This window comes from Mesoplodon densirostris, chromosome 15 (assembly GCF_025265405.1).
Source record: "Mesoplodon densirostris isolate mMesDen1 chromosome 15, mMesDen1 primary haplotype, whole genome shotgun sequence".
Classification (NCBI taxonomy): domain Eukaryota; kingdom Metazoa; phylum Chordata; class Mammalia; order Artiodactyla; family Ziphiidae; genus Mesoplodon; species Mesoplodon densirostris.
In genome coordinates, this window is record NC_082675.1 from 15,913,159 (window position 1) to 15,933,382 (window position 20,224).

At 39.5% G+C, this 20,224-nt stretch overlaps 1 protein-coding gene across 4 annotated transcripts in view; it reads left to right on the forward strand.

Annotated features, from left to right (window-relative positions):
* The window catches only part of HECTD4 (HECT domain E3 ubiquitin protein ligase 4), a 193,069-nt gene that overhangs the window by 11,336 nt on the left and 161,509 nt on the right, over positions 1-20,224 (forward strand). Inside the window, exon 1 of one of the 4 annotated variants that reach the window (XM_060119744.1) lies at positions 11,173-11,235. The exons of the other annotated variants lie outside the window; for them this stretch is intronic. The gene's annotated coding sequence lies outside the window, so the exon portion shown is untranslated. Of the gene's footprint in view, positions 1-11,172; positions 11,236-20,224 lie in introns of those variants that run through there. 4 annotated transcript variants of the gene reach the window in all.

Genomic DNA, 20,224 nt, shown 5'->3' on the forward strand with positions numbered 1-20,224 from the left:
GAGAAGCAAAATGATTTGTACAAGGTCATATAATTAGGACTTTCATTTCTTGAGTGATTTTCCACTACAACACTGCTTTAGGTTGCACTTCATCTTAATAACCTATCGTCTCTGAGCCAGTAGTTAATGGCAGCTATTTTAAATAAGAACTATGCAGCCCAGCCTACACATGGCTGCGAGAGTCACCTTCCTAAAGCAGTTATGTTACTTTCTTGCTCGAATCTTCAGTGGCTTCCCATTTCCTGCAAAATAAAATAATAATTCAACGTAGCTATGCTTTGGCTCCATCTACCTGTCTAGTCTTATATCATTAATCCTTGCCCCCCCCACTTTCCCCATATTTTACACTCACCACATTTACTCCTACAACCTTGGTTTAAGGGGTTCCATTGCCCTGGGGTACCCCACCTCCACCTTTGGAACACGACTCTTTATCCTTCAAGTGGCAGATCAAATGCCACTCCTCAATGAAATTTTCATGATGCCTACAGTTAGAAGCAGCCGTACTCTCTCTGTATCTCCATAGCACTGCCTTATGTATATTAAAGTTATTTATTTGCATCTTCATCACCCTTACTATATTATAAGCTGAGAACAGCCATTTCATATTGTATGTTGAGTACCTACTAATATAGTAGGAGCTCCAACTTTGGATATTGATTGAACTGAATGTTAAAAGGGGCATTTAAAATGTGTGAAAGAGTGTGATTTAATGAATAATATCATGAGTTGAGGACATAGGTGAGGAAAAATTCATTAATAGAGAATAAGAATAGATAGTTATTTTTGGTGAACTAAAAGTAGTTCAAGTGAGACTTCAGGAATTTTAATAATCGCAGTTATGCTTTGCATTTTGGATACGAAGAGAGAACACATCCCAACAGTTGTCATAAATGTTAATGCTTGAATGTGGATAATATGGGGTTAAGACCTTTGATTTTGTGTAGAGCATAATGAATTTTGCGTAGGATTCCCAAGAGATTTCTGAAAACAGCTAGATTAGAGGGAGTCAATTGAAAATACCTGGCTTTGCTCATCATTCGAAAAATCTTAATGAATTTGAATGAATTTTTGTTTAACTTAGTTGTTCTATGGTTAGGTAGTGAACTTGAGCACTGTTGTGTTTATTTTGAACATTTCCATGTAGAGATTTTTTTTTTCAAGGTTTTCAGTCAACTGTGTCCATTTACCAGCTTTTATTGAGTGGCAGTGCCTTGAGGACTGAACTGTCACAAAAGTTATACTATAGGATTTAGCATAATCTAGTTACTGATTAGCATAATAAGGCTTGTAGTCATAATTTAAAACATTACAAAATGCTTAAAATTTTAAAAATTAAACTGTTAGAATTTTAGAAAATTTGCAAGATGTAAAAAAAGTATAAAGAAGAAAATAATGTTACCACCTAGAGATGAGTTTAGTTTATATTTTAATGTGTTTCCCTTCAGACTTTTTTCTATGCATGTACACTTACACTTATACTTCTATCTCATGTACCAGAGATATTTTAAGAAATCAGGATCATTATACATTTTGTGTCTTGCCTTTGTCACTTAACGTTAATGGTATTTGGGGGGCATTTCTCCAAAACTTTCAGTATTGTTGAGAATATAATTTTAAATACCTGCATAGATGTTAAAGTCTGCATGGTATTTCATTATATGGATGTTCAATGATTTATTTACCCATTCCTCTATTGTTGGATATTTAGTCAATTCTGTTGAAAATTTTTTAAAATTAGGGAAGTGGTCTTATAAATAGTGAGACTCTTCTCTTTAAGTATGCTACGACACACCTATACGACCATCTAGGTTTATTTACCATAAGTTAGAATGAGAAGCTTCAGAACTGTGCCGTAACTGTATAAATTGATAGGATTGTTTCACTGTTTAATTGTACATTTTTATATGCATAATCAAGTTCATATTTCTGATCATGTAAGTAATACATAAATTACATGTGAAGTCTGTGGATTCATTAGGTGCTTTATTAAAAATTTTAGGGAAGCAACACATGGTTCAAAATTCTTAAGGTTCAAAAGGGAGTTCGGGGAAAACTCTCCTTCTGCAGGAGAGAGCAGTTCCCCCCAGAGGTATTTAACGCACATACAAGCCGATGCATAGCGGATATCTCTGGACTTCAGCTCCCACTACACCCACCCTCCTTCCCTTCACTCCACTGCAGCCGTCTTGGCCTCCTGGTGTTCATCATAGGTCAGGCTGGTGGGTCCCAAGGGCTCCCTTCTTCAGGGCTGTTATTCTTCCCTTTGGATGAAATTAGCTTCCATAGGGCAACAATCCACAAAGGTGATAGAGGTAGTACTTCTGAGAATATTAGAGTATGAAAAACTTAGAAACTTAACATATTAGAAAACAAAAATAGCCATATTACCAAGGGCAGCTTTAACTCTGATAGCAGACCAGTGGGAAAACTTTGAAACAACTGAAACAATGAATCTTTTCAAACAGATACGTACAGTTATATGTGTAGCACAGTTCCAGAGCGTACAGATAGAAACCATACTTTGAGTACCACCCATGGCAGAGGAGACAGGACTTTTTAGTTCAAAGGTTCTCTGGTTGCAAGACTGTGTGGTAATTCCACATAATTGGGACATACAGTGTTACCCAGAACTAGAATGGTTCTCCCCAAATTCTGATCTACAGATTCACCTTTCTCTAAGTAGTTCTGTTGGGTGCTAAAATGTCACCCGTCCTGCTACTGGAGTCAAACAGGCACTTACATGATAAGCAACTATATATTTATCTTGCACGGGGCTGGTTTTTAAAGGTGTATAAAGTACTATATTTTATGGCTCTTTCTTTGCCTGTTGCTTTTTTTTTTTTTTTTTTTTTTTGCGGTACGCAGGCCTCTCACTGTTGTGGCCTCTCCCGTTTTGGAGCACGGGCTCCGGACGCGCAGGCTCAGCGGCCATGGCTCACGGGCCCAGCCGCTCCACGACACGTGGGATCTACCCAGACTGGGGCACGAACCCGTGTCCCCTGCATCGGCAGGCGGACTCTCAACCCCTGCGCCACCAGGGAGGCCCTGCCTGTTGCTTTTAGAGTGAATGTTAATATGTGGGGCCGTACAGAATATCGGATTTAAGGAAGGGTAGTATATTGAGTCAGTGACAGATCTGGGACTTCTAAATGCAGGAGTCCTTAGGGCATGTATTGACACAGAGGGCGAGCCCAGTGGTTAAGCCTTTAGGCTTCGGCATTGACACACATATCTAGCCAACTTTTGATCACCTGTCAAAACTTCCATTTCTTGGTTATATTTTAATCTTTTTTTTTCATGACTTAGATTTTTTTTTTTTTTTTTTTTTTTTTTTGCTGTACGCGGGCCTCTCACTGTTGTGGCCTCTTCCGTTGCGGAGCACAGGCTCCGGACGCGCAGGCTCAGCGACCATGGCTCATAGGCCCAGCCGCTCTGCAGCAAGTGGGATCTTCCCGGACCGGGGCACGAACCCGTGTCCCCTGCATCGGCAGGCGGACTCTCAACCACTGTGCCACCAGGGAAGCCCATGACTTAGATTTAATTATTACTACGTCCAGTTTTTAGAAACTGATTTGTTTGTAGGAGAGTTGCACCCCACCCTGAATGCTCCCAAATAAAAGCCGTGGTAGTTGCTGTTTATCCCTCTTACTCGGCTACATCTCCTCACTTTCGGTATCTGCCTCCCAGTTAAATTCTTATTCCTTTTCTCTGAGTTTATTCTTCCCTCTTCTTATTGCCTGTCCTCTTTTAGTCACTTCACTGAGGTGACAGAAGTGGTGTCATTAGGCCGTTTATTTGCTGGTCACATCACATCTTCAGCATTCAGAATCATAGAATTTGTGGCGCTGAAAAGGATCTTGAGATTATTTAATACAGCTTTTTTTTTCAGAAGACACTGAGTTCCTTTAGCCTATTGTGGTCATTTACTAAGAGTTTGGAGACTTCGGAAAATTAAATAGGTTGCATATAGAGCAATGCTACTCTAAGTGTAGGCCACATACCATGAACTTTTATCCGTAACAGAAAGGTAAGCACTTGAGAGTAAAGGTAAGAAATTGAGAGTAAGCACTTAGAAACTTCATAACAGATTGCTAGACTAGTTTTATATCTGTTGAACATAATAAAACTTGGGACTTGAATTTTGTGTCTTTTTTTCACTTTTTTGGAGGTGCTAATTGATTTTATTGTATTTTACAAAACTTTTGTTCTACAATGGATTGGGAAAAACCAATCCTCCACCCAAGACAGTTTAAGAAGCACTGATATAGAATATCTAACACAATGTTTGGCACATAATAGGCTCTCAAAAACCAATAGCTTCCTTGTTTCTTAAAAGTTTACATTTATTTTGGGTGAGGAAGCTAGAGATCTGAGTAGTAGATAAATGAAACATTATAGAAATGGGGTGATTAAAATCGACACTGCTCGTTTTCAAATACAGGCCACTCGGTTTTTTCCTTTTTAAACTTAGCCTATGCTTTGAAGAGAGATTTATACACAGTAGAACTGTAATATATATTTGCACTGATTCTTGGAGATACTTTATAACATTTAATGTGCTACTAAACCCTTAGCTCAGCAAGGGTGAAGGAACTTAAACTCTTTGGTAGCTAGTCATATCCATAAATATTTGAGTACATCATTATGCAGTATGCATGTATCAATATTATCTCCTTGGATAAGGGAAGGAAAAGATCTAGTTAGAAGCGCTGGGGCTTCTGTCAGTTTTCTCATGTCATTCAGCTTTTGGAAAGTACATAGTTGTAATATTTTTTGGCATTCCCATTTTGAAGCAATTTAATGCCACATATAATAGTCCTTATATTTTTAGCAATCCTTGGCTATTTTTTGAAATTAGTCTTGTCCTGATTTTTTAATTGAATTAAATTGTAGTTAAACTTACATATGACACAGTAAATATAGACTATCAAAGGCTCTTAGCTTACTATGGTTTACAGGTTTGAGGGACATCTTTCGTATTACTCAAGATCGTGAAACTGCCACTCCCTATTTAAGGATAAAGAAAGGTCAGTGACTGAGCCAAGTGACTCTACTCAAATGTCACCCCTTTAAAAATTCTGTTTATAACCAATAATCCTTAGAAATGAATCCCTTTGATTTATGCAATTTCATTTTGGCAAATTTGAAAAATTATTTGAATGTTACGAAACCTGAAAGGATTGCTTTTTGCTTGGCAATACCATCCACCTCCATATGATACCATACACGTAATGTAATAGGATAAATCTTTATCCATATAATGAAATGGAATGACATGTTAAAAAAATCCTATTTGGAACATCCTTAATCTTATGCTGATTTAAATGTAGAATAAATATTTGGTCTGTTGGGCATATCACATATTTTTGTTTTGAGCCTTATTTTTATTTGGACAAGGCTCACTTTTTTTTTTTGGTTATTTCATGTCTTTAAAAAATTAATTTTTAATTTTTTAAATTGAAGTATAGTTGATGTACAATATTTTATACAGGTGAACAATATAGTGATTCACAATTTTTAAAGGTTATAGTCTATTTATATTTACAAAATTTTGGCTATATTCCCCATATTGTACAGTATATCCTTGTAGCTTATTTTATACATAATAGTTTGTACCTACTAATCCCCTACCCCTATTTTGCCCCTTCCCCTTTCCTTCCCCACTGGGAACCACAGTTTGTCCTCTATATCTGTGTGTCTGCTTCTGTTTCGTTATATTCATTAGTTTGTTATATCTTTTTAGATTCCACATATAAGTGATATTATACAGTATTTGTCTTTCTCTGTCGGACTTATTTCACTTAGCATAATACCCTCCAAGTCCATCCATGTTGCTGCAAATGGCAAAATTGTATTATTTTTTTAAATCAAATTCTTTTTTTAAAAGATTTATTTTTTAAAAATTAAATTAATTAATTAATTAATTAATAATTAATTAATTTATTTATTTATTGGGCTGCCTTGGGTCTTAGTTGTGGCACATGGGATCTTTCGTTGTGGCAAGTGGGCTCTTTGTTGTGGTGCACGGGCTTCTTTCTAGTTGCGGTACGTGGGCTTAGTTGCCCTGACCAGGGATTGAACCCTGCATTGGAAGGTGGGTTCTTAACCACTGGACCACCAGGGAAGTCCCTCAAATTCTTAACATCAGTGGTGTTTGAGACTGAGCTAGGATTTGAAATAACCAGCATATACCATGTTTGAGAGTAGTTTTGAAGTGATGACTTAAAACAATTTGAGATTTGAAGTGTCACTCCCTGGTTTTAGTAGGAGCATTTGAATAACACATCCAGGTTTTCCTCTCTTTCTGTTTCTTTTAGGAGTCAGGCTGAAGAACTTCAGAAGAAGAACCAGTATTATTAATCCTGTCAAGCACATATTACATTTTGGCAAATTTGGCTGATGAGATTAAAATTACCCTTCACATTTTTTTTTTTTTTTTTTTGTGGTACGTGGGCCTCTTACCGTTGTGGCCTCTCCCGTTGCGGAGCACAGGCTCCGGACGCGCAGGCCCATCGGCCATGGCTCACGGGCCCAGCCGCTCCGCGGCATGTGGGATCTTCCCGGACCGGGGCACGAACCCGCGTCCCCTGCATCGGCAGGCGGACTCTCAACCACTGCGCCACCAGGGAAGCCCTACCCTTCCACATTTTAAAGGTTATAGTTCTATAATGTCATTAGCAAGCAGGTAGATCTTAGGGGGACAGGAAATGAATGTTCTTTTAGCCTAACTTTTCAAAGTCAAGGTTTAGAATTTATTTTGGCATTTTGCTTTGACACATGAAAGGATCTGGTTGTAGTTTCTTAAAATAACTAAATTTATCTCTGTTCAGCAGTCATGTTGAAACTCAAGGAAGAGCCACGTTTTGGAAAATATGAAAGACAAATAAGAAACTAGAACTCTTTTAGTGGTATATGTTCTTCTGTGAGAGAGCTGATAAACACTAAATAGTCTATAATATAGACTAATATATATAATAGGCTACTCTTCATTGCGGTGTGCAGGCTTCTCATTGCAGTGGCTTCTCTTGTTGTGGAGCACGGATTCTAGGCACACGGGCTTCAGTAGTTGTGGCACGTGGGCTCAGTAGTTGTGGCTCACGGGCTCTAGAGTGCAGGCTCAGTAGTTGTGGTGCATGGGCTTAGTTGCTCCGCGGCATGTGGGATCTTCCCGGACCAGGGCTTGAACACGTGTCCCCTGCCTTGGCAGGTGGATTCTTAACCACTGCGCCACCAGGGAAGTCCCTCCGTTTTTTTTTTCTTTTAATATTTATTTATTTATTTGGCTGCATCGGGTCTTAGTTACAGCACGTGGGATCTTTGTTGCGGCACGCGGGGTCTTTCGGTGTGGCATGCAGGCTCTTCATTGCAGTGTGTGGGCTCAGTAGTTGTGGCATGTGGGCTCTAGAGCGCGTGAGCTCAGTAGTTGCAGCACGTGGGTTTAGTTGCTCCATGGCATGTGGGATCTTAGTTGCCTGACCAAGGATCGAACCTGCGCCCCCTGCATTGGAAGGCAGATTCTTAACCACTGGACCACCAGGGAAATCCCTAGATTCTTATTTATCAAATTATGTTCTTGGATATTAAGGAAAGACTTTGGCTAGTAGTTTATGTTTCTCAAGCAAGGAACTGTCAAACAATTTTCGGGTCTTGATTTCAAGATGTTAAATGTTCTGAAAGAGTGAGTTTTTCTCCCCCTTTCTTATAGATCATAACCCATCCTGTTTAAATTTCACAACATAGTCCAAAAGCTTTGGAACTTTGAATGTATTTCTTACCATTAAAGTGAATCTAAATGAATTTTGTTTTGAGAATTTTATAAACCTACCTTGAGATAATGGGGAATAGATGGGGATTCTTGCTTTAAATCATAGTTTGGCAGCTCAGAGATGTCGGATGATCTTTACCATTTCCTCTTATCCTTTCATCAGAGTTTCTCATTGTTATCCTATCATATTTATTTGAATGGCTGCAAGTAAATAGTAGAAAGAAATCAAGAAGTGAAAGACCAGCTTGAATATAGCCTTATCATAAGGTGTGTTTCTGTGCATATAGAAACTATATATTTCTATACCATCAAAAAAACAAAAATAGCATCCTCATCAACTTTACAAAGTAAAATCTACTCTCAAAAGCTTGTTTACAAGCTTTTCCTATTTTATGTAATCTAATATTCAGTGACGGTAATTCATTCATCTAACATAGTAAGTTTTTTCGTTGGATGTTTCTGTTCCAGCCCTCCTATTTTTAGGCTTTTCCATAGGCTTGCTAGCCTCCTATTCCTAGGCCAGCAAGGGTTGTACCTAGTGATCTTATTTTGGATTATTCTTTTTCTTTTTCTTTTTAAGGGACCTCATGTGGCCAAAACTAAACAGATGTCTTATGTTTATTGGTGATTTTCTTATTTCTAAGTCATATTGAAACTATGACATATTTTAAGTTTCCTGATATATTTTAAGAGCTAGGCATTCTGTAAAATAAAAAAACAAAAACCTACTTAGTGGGAAATTTCTCAGTTTCCTCATAACTGCATGTACATTTGTGAATGAGAGCCCCTCAGCCTACTTACTATCCACAGTGTGGTATGTTTGCTGAATATTTGTTAAATTGAACTAAAGCACCAATATATGATAGAGAATGGGCATATTAGACATGTACCTTATTTAATCACATTTCTGAAAGGTAGCCAGCTATGGGTCATTCTGTCTTTGTTTTAAAGACTAGGAAACTGAGGAACGGGAAGATGAGTGACTGACATACCTTGGATTAGACTTTTTGCCTCTTAAACACAGTAAGTGTGTCTTCTCTGTTAAGCTGTGTTACTGAGTAAGGATATATGATGGCCTTGGTAATGAAATCCTTCTTGTGCATTGGCACAATTTAAGTCAGGCAATGTAGCATAAAAATATGTAAAAATATTCTGTTATGATCTTTCATGATTTACCGTAGCTTTTTAAAAAATAAATTTATTTATTTTATTTATTTATTTTTGGCTGCATTGGGTCTTTCGTTGCTGCGCACAGGCTTTCTCTAGGTGCGGTGAGCGGGGTCTACCCTTCGTTGTGGTACACTGTCTTCTCATTGTGGTGGCGTCTCTCGTTGCGGAGCACGGGCTCTAGGCACGCAGGCTTCAGTAGTTGTGGCGCACGGGCTTAATAGCAGGCTCTAGAGCACAGGCTCAGTAGTTGTGGCACACGGCCTTAGTTGCTCCGCGGCACGTGGGATCCTCCCGGACCAGGGTTCGAACCCATGTCCCCTGCATTGGCTGGCGGATTCTTAACCACCGCGCCACCAGGGAAGCCCCTATCTGTAGCTTTAACAGGGAAAAAACCAACTAAACCTGCTGAATTAAAAACTTACACTTTTTGGGCTTCCCTGGTGGTCCAGTGGTTAAGACTCCATGCTTCCATCTCTGGTTAGGGAACTAAGATTCCGCATGCTGTGCGATGCAGCAAAACAAAAAACTTTCACTTTTACCCCTTTCTCTAGAAATTTCTAGGTATTGAAGCATGAGATTCATTTGTATCTATCAGTTTGTCACTATGAATAGTTGATAGATCTAAAAGTCTCCAGAGTTGTCTTTGTTGGGGTACCTGCTTAAATAGTCCTCTTTCCTAAACCCCTCACCTGTTGTTTTTTGTTGTTGTTGTTGTTGTTTTTACTATTAAAAGATTCTATAAATTGGTTACCTAGAGGAGAGCTCCATGGCATTGTGAGCCATATTCTGAGATAGCAGAAGGAGGGCCAGCTGTACACCCTTATCTGTGTCCTGGCAGACACTAAACAAACTCCACCCTGGCGTATTTGGTGAGAAGTGATAGTGTGTCAGAGCTGATGATGACCTCTGGCCTCTCCTTGCACTGAGGACCTCTGTTCTCGCAGGAAGTTTGATTTACTTTGGAAGCAAAGAGATTTGAGTTCTTTGCAAACACTGATAAAGTGAGGCAGGAGGGCTGTGCAAGGGCTGGCTACTTGATGCACCGACACAGAAAGCTGGGTTCAGATCAGTTAGATCTGCAAGGTCTAGAAAATAAACCCTTACCTGAATTGAACTGCTGGCTAGAATAGGAAGCGAGGTGGCTGATAAATGAAGGTGATGATTTATGCTGCCATTCACACTCTGTTGGATTTCCGACACAGGATGGAGCTTTTAGGAGACTGACAGGCCCTTAATGTATTGGGTTGGCCCAAAAGGTCGTTCGGGTTTTTCTGGAAAAACCCGAATGACCTTTTGGGCCAACCCAGTAGATTGAACCACAACTTAGTATTTGGTTCCAACTGACTGAGCTAGTCATGTTAGCCCGAAGAGTTGATCCAGCCCTCTCACTGAAAGGTCTAATAACCAGGAGAGCAAAGGGTGGTGTGATGTGTGGCCAAAGTATTGGCATCATAAATCAGAGCTGATTGCATGTGGATGTAAAAACTGAGGGTGTGTCTTGCTGACAGCCTTAAACTTTTAAAATTGGATTATTTTTTTATGATGAAATAAAGTCATATTCACTTGAGGGATGCTGTAAAGATGTTTGATTCTTTTGAAGCCTAGAAAAATGAATCCATCCAAGAACACTAAAACATAAAGTTTATTAGATAAAAATATACTGAGAGATTGGGGAGGGCCTCTTCATTGGCTTCATTTCCTTAATAAAGAAAAACAAAATAGACACTTTAAACCTCTAAGAAGCAAAGTCTGGAATTTGCATTAGACTGCTTAGAAGCTTAGGAGGATATGTATTGCTTCCTAAGTCAGTGAAATCAAAACAAGGAAAGTTACACAAAATAATAATTTTTTCTAATAACATGCTGTTTCCTCAGAAATGATCATTACCTTCCTCCTTTCAGTATGTTGTGAGAATGGCATGTTTATTTTGGGTTTTGAGTCTAAAAAGACATTTGATACTAAAATTAAAAGTGCTGTATACTTATTACCAATAGCCTTTCCCCCCAAATAGAAAAACTTTGAAATATAAAATAATTTGAGGTATTCTCAACATTATTGCTTTTCTAGAATTAAGTAGGTTTCTTTCGTCAATTCATTTTTCTCCTTTGCACTCAGACCTTTTACCAAAAATAAAATCTTCCTACACTTGCTCATCCAGTTTTACTCCATAACATTCCAGGCACTGTTTCTAGGAAAAGGTTGAAATTAAGAATCATGTCTTTCCTGCTGACCACCGTGCTGGTACTGCCTCAGCTGAAGTCTGCGCCAGTTTCTTTTGCCATCTGTTCTCAGCACGGGTAAGTTGAGATGCGTTCAATGAGAGAGAGAAGCAAAACTAAATGTTTCATCTGACTTGTCCCCAAGAAGCATGCCTTATCTTTGCCAGTTAGAGTCTTCACTGGAGAATAACTTGACATGGAAATATCACGCAACAAAAATTTTTTTTACATCTTTATTGGAGTATCATTGCTTTACAATGGTGTGTTAGTTTCTGCTTTATAACAAAGTGAATCAGTTATACATATGTTCCCATATCTCTTCCCTCTTGTGTCTCCCTCCCACCCTCCCTATCCCACCCCTCTAGGTGGTCACAAAGCACTGAGCTGATCTCCCTGTGCTATGCGGCTGCTTCCCACTAGCTATCTATTTTACGTTTGGTAGCGTATATATGTCCATGCCACTCTCTCACTTTGTCCCAGCTTACCCTTCCCCCTCCCCATATCCTCAAGTCCATTCTCTAGTAGGTCTGTGTCTTTATTCTTGTCTTACCCCTAGGTACTTCATGACATTTTTTTCCTTAGATTCTATATATATGTGCAGCAAATCTTTTAAAATTTATTTTTATTTTTTTATTTTGGCCGCGCCGTGTGGCATGTGGGATCTTAATTCCCTGACCAGGGATCGAACCCATGTCCCCTGCATTGGGAGCACGGAGTCATAGCCACTGGACTGCCAGGGAGGTCCCAACAAATTTAAAAAAAAAATTTAAAAACTTTTTGGCTGCGTTGGGTCTTTGTTGCTGCGCACAGGCTTTCTCTAGTTGCGGCAAGCGGGGGCTACTCTTCGTTGCGGTGCATGGGCTTCTCATTGCAGTGGCTTCTCTTGTTGCAGGGCGTGGGCTCGAGGCGCGCAGGCTTTAGTAGTTGTGGCACATGGGCTCAGTAGTTGTAGCTCCAGAGCTCTAGAGTGCAGGCTCAATAGTTGTGGCGCACGGACTTAGTTGCTCTGCGGCATGTGGGATCTTCCCGGACCAGGGCTCGAGCCTGTGTCCCCTGCATTGGCAGGCGGATTCTTAACCATTGCACTACCAGGGAAACCCAATCTAGTTTATTTCTTAATATCAAAGCAATCATAACTTTGTGCTGCAGTGATCTGAGTAAATAAAAGATAAAGTTTTTCTACTTCAATTAGAATGCTTGGTCTTTAAAAACATTCAACCTTTATGTTCACTGTGCTCCACTGTTTTATCTCTGTGGTTTGTCCAAATTAAGAAGTGAGCTGTTTCTGCTCAAGCCTGGGGCAAGGACTTGGCAGAGCCAATGAAGTGACAGCCTGAAAAAGCTCAAGCAGGGAATTCTGTGTATTGTACACGTCATCCATATAAATGGAATGTGTTTATAGTTCATATGGCAAGCAATTGGCATGAGAGCAAACACAGCTTGGGCCAAGATACTGTCCTTATGTTCTAAATCAGCAATTCTTAACACCTGCCGTGGGGCCCCCTCTCCTTCTGCCCCGAGCATCACTGTGTTAGGAAACCACGGTGACTGGGGGGACTGTGATGTATCTCTTAGCTCTGTTGGAATAGAAGGAAGGTTGTGAATCATAGCTCCAAGTTCTATCCACTAGGTGTCTGATATTATTCCTAATATCAATGTGTGTATTGATGATTAGTGGTAGGTAAGTGAAGTGCAAGTAAATTCCTCATTTTACCTGGCTTAGTATTTCAGTCACTAGGTTATTCCCAGTCCTGGGTTTCATTTTTCAAAGAGCCTACTTGACAGATGTCAACTCATTTATCATCAGAGGTTTTTTTCAGCTTTATTGAAGTATGATTGACAAACAAGAGATATTTAAATTCAACATTTGTCCCCTGCATGAAATATAAATATATATTTTATATAATAAATGATATATATTTTTGGAAAAAGAAACTGAGGTAACAAGAATTTGGACCCACAGGGACTGCAAACTGTAGTCAGAAGGTCAGATTCAACTACAAATAGGTTTTGTTTGGCATTCAGAGTTTTACAAAATGTTTGAATGCCTTTAGGAGGAACTCGCATTTTCCAGTTTGTGGTGGACCTCACCATTGCCTGTATATATGAAATAATAATTCAAATAATTGATAACCTGTTTCTACTAGGAAGGCTCTTATTTAGGAATATGAAATTCCATATCCATATTTCATTTTCTCCTAGTTTCAAAAATGAGAGCAACAGAGTAGGGAGGTCACTGAACTCATTCTCCTGCTCCTTCCTCCTTTCCTCAGCCACGGTTTCCTCAGTTTGTGGTTGGGGAAAACAAGCCACCGGTGACTCTCATCAGAACAGTTGCAGAGGCTGTAGAAATTCAGAAACTATGGCAGCCTCAACACAAAAGCTTTACCTCCTGCTTCATGTTATAAAGTAGTAATTCTCTCTGTTTGGAAATCCAAGAGTGGCTTCAATCAATAGACTGTCTTGGTTTTCTTTTGTTTTGTGTTTTGGAGAATGTAGTATCTGGCATTTAAACAGTTCATAGATATTAGGGCCAATTTGTATTGCTGCAATAAGCTTCATCCTAAACAAAAAGTTTGAGTGGTAGTAGAGGATGGACGGGTTTTCCAAGTTATAGCTGGTAAGAATTACTGGGACACCTATTAAATATAAGATTTCCAGGTCCTCTGATAGAAGGTGTAGGGGGGTATGTTTTTCTAACTAGTGCTCAAGATTATTCCTTTTTTCTTTTTATAACTTTTTTTTTTTTTTTTTTTTTTTTTTTTTAGTTTTGGCTGCATTGGGTCTTTGTTGCACATGGGCTTTCTTTAGTTGCTGTGAGCGGGGGCTACTCTTCATTGTGGTGCACAGGCTTTTCACTGTGGTGGCTTCTCTTGTTGCGGAGCATGGGCTCTAGGCGCGCAGGCTTCAGTAGTTGTGGCATGTGGGCTCAGTAGTTGTGGCTCACGGGCTCTAGGGTGCATGTAGCCTCAATAGTAGTGACGCACGGGCTTAGTTGCTTCGTGGCATGTGGGATCTTCCCTGACCAGGGCTTGAAACTGTGTCCTTTGCATTGGCAGGCAGATTCTTTTTTTTTTTTTTAACATCTTTTTTGGAGTATAATTGCTTTACAATGGTGTGTTAGTTTCTACTGTATAACAAAGTGAATCAGCTATATGTATACATATATCCCCATATCCCCTCCCTCTTGTGTCTCCCTCCTACCCTCCCTATCCCACCCTCTAGGGGGACACAAAGCACTGAGCTGATCTCCCTATGCTATGCAGCTGCTTCCCACTGGCTATCTATTTTACATTTGGTCGTGTATATATGTCAATGCTACTCTCTCACTTTGTCCCAGCTTACCCTTCCCCCTCCCCGTGTCCTCAAGTCCATTCTCTACGTCTGTGTCTTTATTCCTGTCCTGCCCCTAGCTTCTTCAGAACCTTTTTTTTTTAATATAATTTTTTTTGCGGTACGCGGGCCTCTCACTGTTGTGGCCTCTCCTGCTGCGGAGCACAGGCTCCGGACGCGCAGGCTCAGCGGCCATGGCTCACGGGCCCAGCCGCTCCGCAGCATGTGGGATCTTCCCGGACCAGGGCACGAAGCCGTGTCCCCTGCATCGGCAGGCCGACTCTCAACCACTGCGCCACCAGGGAAGCCCCAGAACCATTTTTTTTTAGATTCCATATACATGTGTTAGTATACGGTATTTGTTTTTCTCTTTCTGACTTCACTCTGTATGACAGTCTCTAGGTCCATCCACCTCACTGCAGATAACTCAATTTTGTTTCTTTTTAGGGTGAGTAATATTCCATTGTATATATGTGCCACATCTTTATCCATTCATCTGTTGATGGACACTTAGGTTGCTTCCATGTCCTGGCTATTGTACATAGAGCTGCAATGAACATTCTGGTACATGACTCTTTTTGAATTATGGTTTTCTCAGGGTATATGCCCAGTAGTGGGATTGCTGGGTTGTATGGTAGTTCTATTTTTAGTTTTTTAAGGAACCTCCATACTGTTCTCCATAGTGGCTGTATCAATTTACATTCCCACCAACAGTGCAAGAGGGTTCCCTTTTCTCCATACCCTCTGCAGCACTTACTGTTTGTAGAGTTTTTGATGATGCCCATTCTGACTAGTGTGAGATGATATCTCATTGTAGTGTTTTTTTTTTTTTTAATTTATTTATTTTTGCTGTGTTGGGTCTTAGTTTCTGTGCGAGGGCTTTCTCTAGTTGTGGCAAGCGGGGACCACTCTTCATCGCGGTGCACGGGCCTCTCACTATCGCGGCCTCTCTTGTTGCGGAGCACAGGCTCCAGACGCGCAGGCTCAGTAGTTGTGGCTCACGGGCCTAGTTGCTCCATGGCATGTGGGATCCTCCCAGACCAGGGCTCGAACCTGTGTCCCCTGCATTAGCAGGCAGACTCTCAACCACTGCGCCACCAGGGAAGCCCCTCATTGTAGTTTTGATTTGCATTTCTCTGATGATTGGTGATATTAAGCATCCTTTCATGTGTTTGTTGGTAATCTGTATATCTTCTTTGGAGAAATGTCTATTTAGGTCTTCTGCCCATTTTTGGATTGGGTTGTTTGTTTTTTTGATATGGAGCTGCATGAGCTGCTTGTGTATTTTGGAGATTAATCCTTTGTCAGTTGCTTCGTTTGAAAATATTTTCTCCCATTCTGAGGGTTGTCTTTTCGTCTTGTTTATGGTTTCCTTTGCTGTGCAAAAGCTTTTAAGTTTCATTAGGTCCCATTTGTTTATTTTTGTTTTTATTTCCATTTCTCTAGGAGGTGGGTCAAAAAGGATCTTGCTGGGATTTATGTCATAGAGTGTTCTGCCTGTGTTTTCCTCTAAGAGTTTGATGGTGTCTGGCCTTACATTTAGGTCTTTAATCCATTTTGAGTTTATCGTTGTATACAGTGTTAGGGAGTGTTCTAATTGCATTCTTTTACATGTAGCTGTCCAGTTTTCCCAGCACCACTTATTGAAGAGACTGTCTCTTCTCCATTGTATATTCTTGCCTCCTTTATCAAAAATAAGGTGACTGTATGGGCGTGGGTTTATCTCTGGGCTTTCTATCCTGTTCCACTGATCTGTATTTCTGTTTTTCTGCCAGTACCATACTGTCTTGGTTACTGTAGCTTTGTAATATGATCTCATGTCAGGGAGCCTGATTCCTCCAGCTCCATTTTTCTTTCTCAAGATTGCTTTGGCTATTTGGGGTCTTTTGTGTTTCTATACAAATTGTGAAATTTTTTGTTCTAGTTCTGTGAAAAATGCCATTGGTAGTTTGATAGGGATTGCACTGAATCTGTAGATTACTTTGGGTAGTATAGTCATTTTCACAATGTTGATTCTCCAATCAAGAACATGGTATATCTCTCCATTTGTTTGTATCATCTTTAATTTCTTTCATCAGTGTCTTATAGTTTTCTGCATACAGGTCTTTTGTCTCCTTAGGTAGGTTTATTCCTAGGTATTTTATTCTTTTTGTTGCAATGGTAAATGAGAGTGTTTCCTTAATTTCTCTTTCAGATTTTTCATCATTAGTGTATAGGAATGCAAGAGATTTCTGTGCATTAATTTTGTATCCTGCTACTTTACCAGATTCACTGATTAGCTCTAGTATTTTTCTGGTAACATCTTTAGGATTCTCTATGTATAGTATGATGTCATCTGCAAACAGTGACAGTTTTACTTCTTCTTTTCCAATTTGGATTCCTTTCATTTCTTTTTCTTCTCTGATTGCTGTGGCTAAAAATTCCAAAACTATGTTGAATAATAGTGGTTAGAGTGGGCAACCTTGTCTTGTTCCTGATCTTAGTGGAAATGGTTTCCAGTTTTTCACCATTGAGAATGATGCTGGCTGTGGGTTTGTCATATATGGCCTTTATTATGTTGAGGTAAGTTCCCTCTATACCTACTTGCTGGAGGGTTTTTATCATAAATGGGTGTTCAATTTTGTCAGAAGTTTTTTCTGCATCTATTGAGATGATCATATGGTTTCTATCCTTCAGTTTGTTAATATGGTGTATCACATTGATTGATTTGCGTATATTGAAGAATGGCAGGCAGATTCTTTTTGTTTAAATCAATTATTTATTTATTTTTGGCTGGGTTGGGTCTTCGGTGCTGCATGCGGGCTTTCTCTAGTTGTGGTGAGCGGCAGCTACTCTTCATTGCAGTGCGCAGGCTTCTCACTGTGGTGGCTTCTCTTGTTGTAGAGCGCGGGTCCCAAGCACGTGGGCTTCAGTAGTTGTGGCACGTGGGCTCAGCAGTTGTGGCTCACAGGCCCTAGAGCAGAGGCTCAATAGTTGTGGCACACAGGCTTAGTTGCTCCACGGCCTGTGGGATCTTCCCGGACCAGGGCTCGAACCTGTGTCCACGGCATTGGCAGGCATATTCTTAACCACTGCGCCACCAGGGAAGTCCCGGCAGGCATATTCTTAACCACTGCGCCACCAGGGAAGCCCAAGATGCTTCTTAAGATGTGTTGGAAACACTGGTGTTGTGGTTCAGAATGTGGGCTCTAAGTTTACAGACTGCCTTTTAATCCCAGTTCACCATTTACTAGTGAAGTGATTTGGTCATTGGTTTAACCTTCTAAATCAGCCATTTTCCATTCATTCATTCATTCATTTATTTATTGAAGTATAGTTGATCTACACTATTTCATATGTACAGCAAGTGTTTCAGTTTTATATATATATATATACACACACACACACATATATATATATATATACACACACACACACATATATATATTCTTTTTCAGATTCTTTTCCTTTTTAGTTTATCACAAGATATTGAATATAGTTTCCTGTGCTATACAGTAGGTCCTTGTTTTTTTAATCTGTTTTCTATATAGTATCGTGTATCTGTTAATCCCAAATTCCCAGTTTATCCCAACCCCCCTAAACCAGCCATTTCCTTATCTCATGGGGACAGCACTACTACTTACCTACCTCATGCTATGATTTTCCAGATTAAGGACCACAGTGAATGGAAACTTTTTGGCACAGCTTCTGGCACGTAAACATTTGATAAATTTTGTAAGTGTAGTTCCCTCACTACCAAACAGTTCTCTTCTGTGAGCTCCTGAACTACAGCTTTCTAGCGCCTTTAGGAAAGGCATTTGCTTTCTACTCTTTCTAAAATAACTTCTTACAGAGAACTATATTCAATATGCTATGATAAACTATAATGGAAAAGAATATTAAAAAAGAGTGTATGGGGCTTTCCTGGTGGCACAGTGGTTAAGAATCTGCCTACCAATGCAGGGGACACAGGTTCGAGCCCTAGTCCAGGAAGATCGCACATGCTGCGGAGCAACTGAGCCCATGTGCCACAACTACAGAGCCTGCGCTCTAGAGCCCACGAGCCACAACTACTGAACCCACGTGCCACAACTACTGAAGCTTGTGCGCCTAGAGCCCATGATCTGCAACAAGAGAAGCCACCACAGTGAGAAGCCTGCACACCTCAACGAAGAGTAGCCCCCACTCACCACAACTAGAGAAAGCCCGCACACAGCAACGAAGACCCAACGCAGCCAAAAATAAATAAATAAAATAAGAATGTACATATATGTATAACTGAATCACTTTGCTGTACAACAGAAGCTAACAACATTGTAAATCAACTATACTTGGATTTTTTTAAATGAAGAAAGCTTAAAAAAAAACTTCTTACAGAAGTAATACATGTCCTCTGGAGAAAATTTGAAAAAGCAAAAGGAAGAAAAATATAAATTATTTGTACTCCATAATTTCATGAATTTACTTCCAGTCTTTGTAGACAAATGTTATAATGTGATTAATATATAACTAGTAATTTTCTTTTGTAAAGTACTTAATTGCCCTTGAATTGCTTATTTTGCTATTTACCTTTGTGTTTCTTATATCATTAAGGTTTTGATTGGTTAGTTTTTGTTTGTTCTTATAGATAGCATTTAGAGTCTTGTTTATTGTTTTTTGTATTGTTTGATTGTTTATGATTTTTTCTTAATCCAAAAATTTTGTATGCAATAGGAAAAACTCGAGATAGTCCGGAGACCTACAGCCATTTTTGTTTCCAGCCTCCTTTCTTTTCCGTTATTACCTATGTGCCTCTGCTGTGTTAAGCTTTTTATGAACTCTGAGTTAAGCTAGTCTTGGAATTTGTATTTTGAACAGAGATATTGCTGCTTTGCTTAGTTTCTTACAGTGTGGCTGTTTACCAGGCCGTGTTCTTTATGCTGAACACTCATCCAAGTTGTTTTAGAAATCACAGGACCAGTTATAACCCCCTGCAGTTTTTGGTTTACAGCTTTAGTTGTTTCACTAAAGCAGGACATTGTAGGATACTTCCGTGACTGTTGATTTTTCTCCGTGAAGCCATTAAGAGTTGGAAATGCTTTGGAGTTAAAATTTTAAGTTTTCCCAAGAGTGAAAGTTCTACATAAATGGAAATCAAAACTTATTACAGAAATTTAAGTGATCTGAAATTGCCTCAGGAATTCTTTGGAGAGATATTTAGGATTCACATTCAGCCCTATTCAAATCCCATTCCATTGTCCCCTTGCCATAATTGGCCTCCTCCAGGCATGTTCATCTCAGCTCTTAGCTTGTTTGCTCACGGAGCCTGAAGATGCTACCTTTAGAAGATGTGTAGTATTTTTTTTTAAATCAATGTTGTTATATGCATTTTTTTAACATCTTTATTGGAGTATAATTGCTTTACAGTAGCTATACATACACATATATCTCCATATCTCCTCCCTCTTGTGTCTCCCTCCCACCCTCCCTATCTCACCCCTCTAGGTGGTCACAAAGCAGCGAGCTGATCTCCCTGTGCTATGCGGCTGCTTCCTACTAGCTATCTATTTTACATTTGGTAGCATACATATGTCCATATATGCATGTTTTGCAACTTTTTTTCTACTCTGTGATCTTAGAGCTTAATTCATGTATGTGTGTGTGTATGAATTATATATGTGAATGTGAACTATATTGAGTTATATATAATTGTATATGAACGGTGTATATATAAATATATGGATTATATATAATTATATTTTATATAATTCATTAT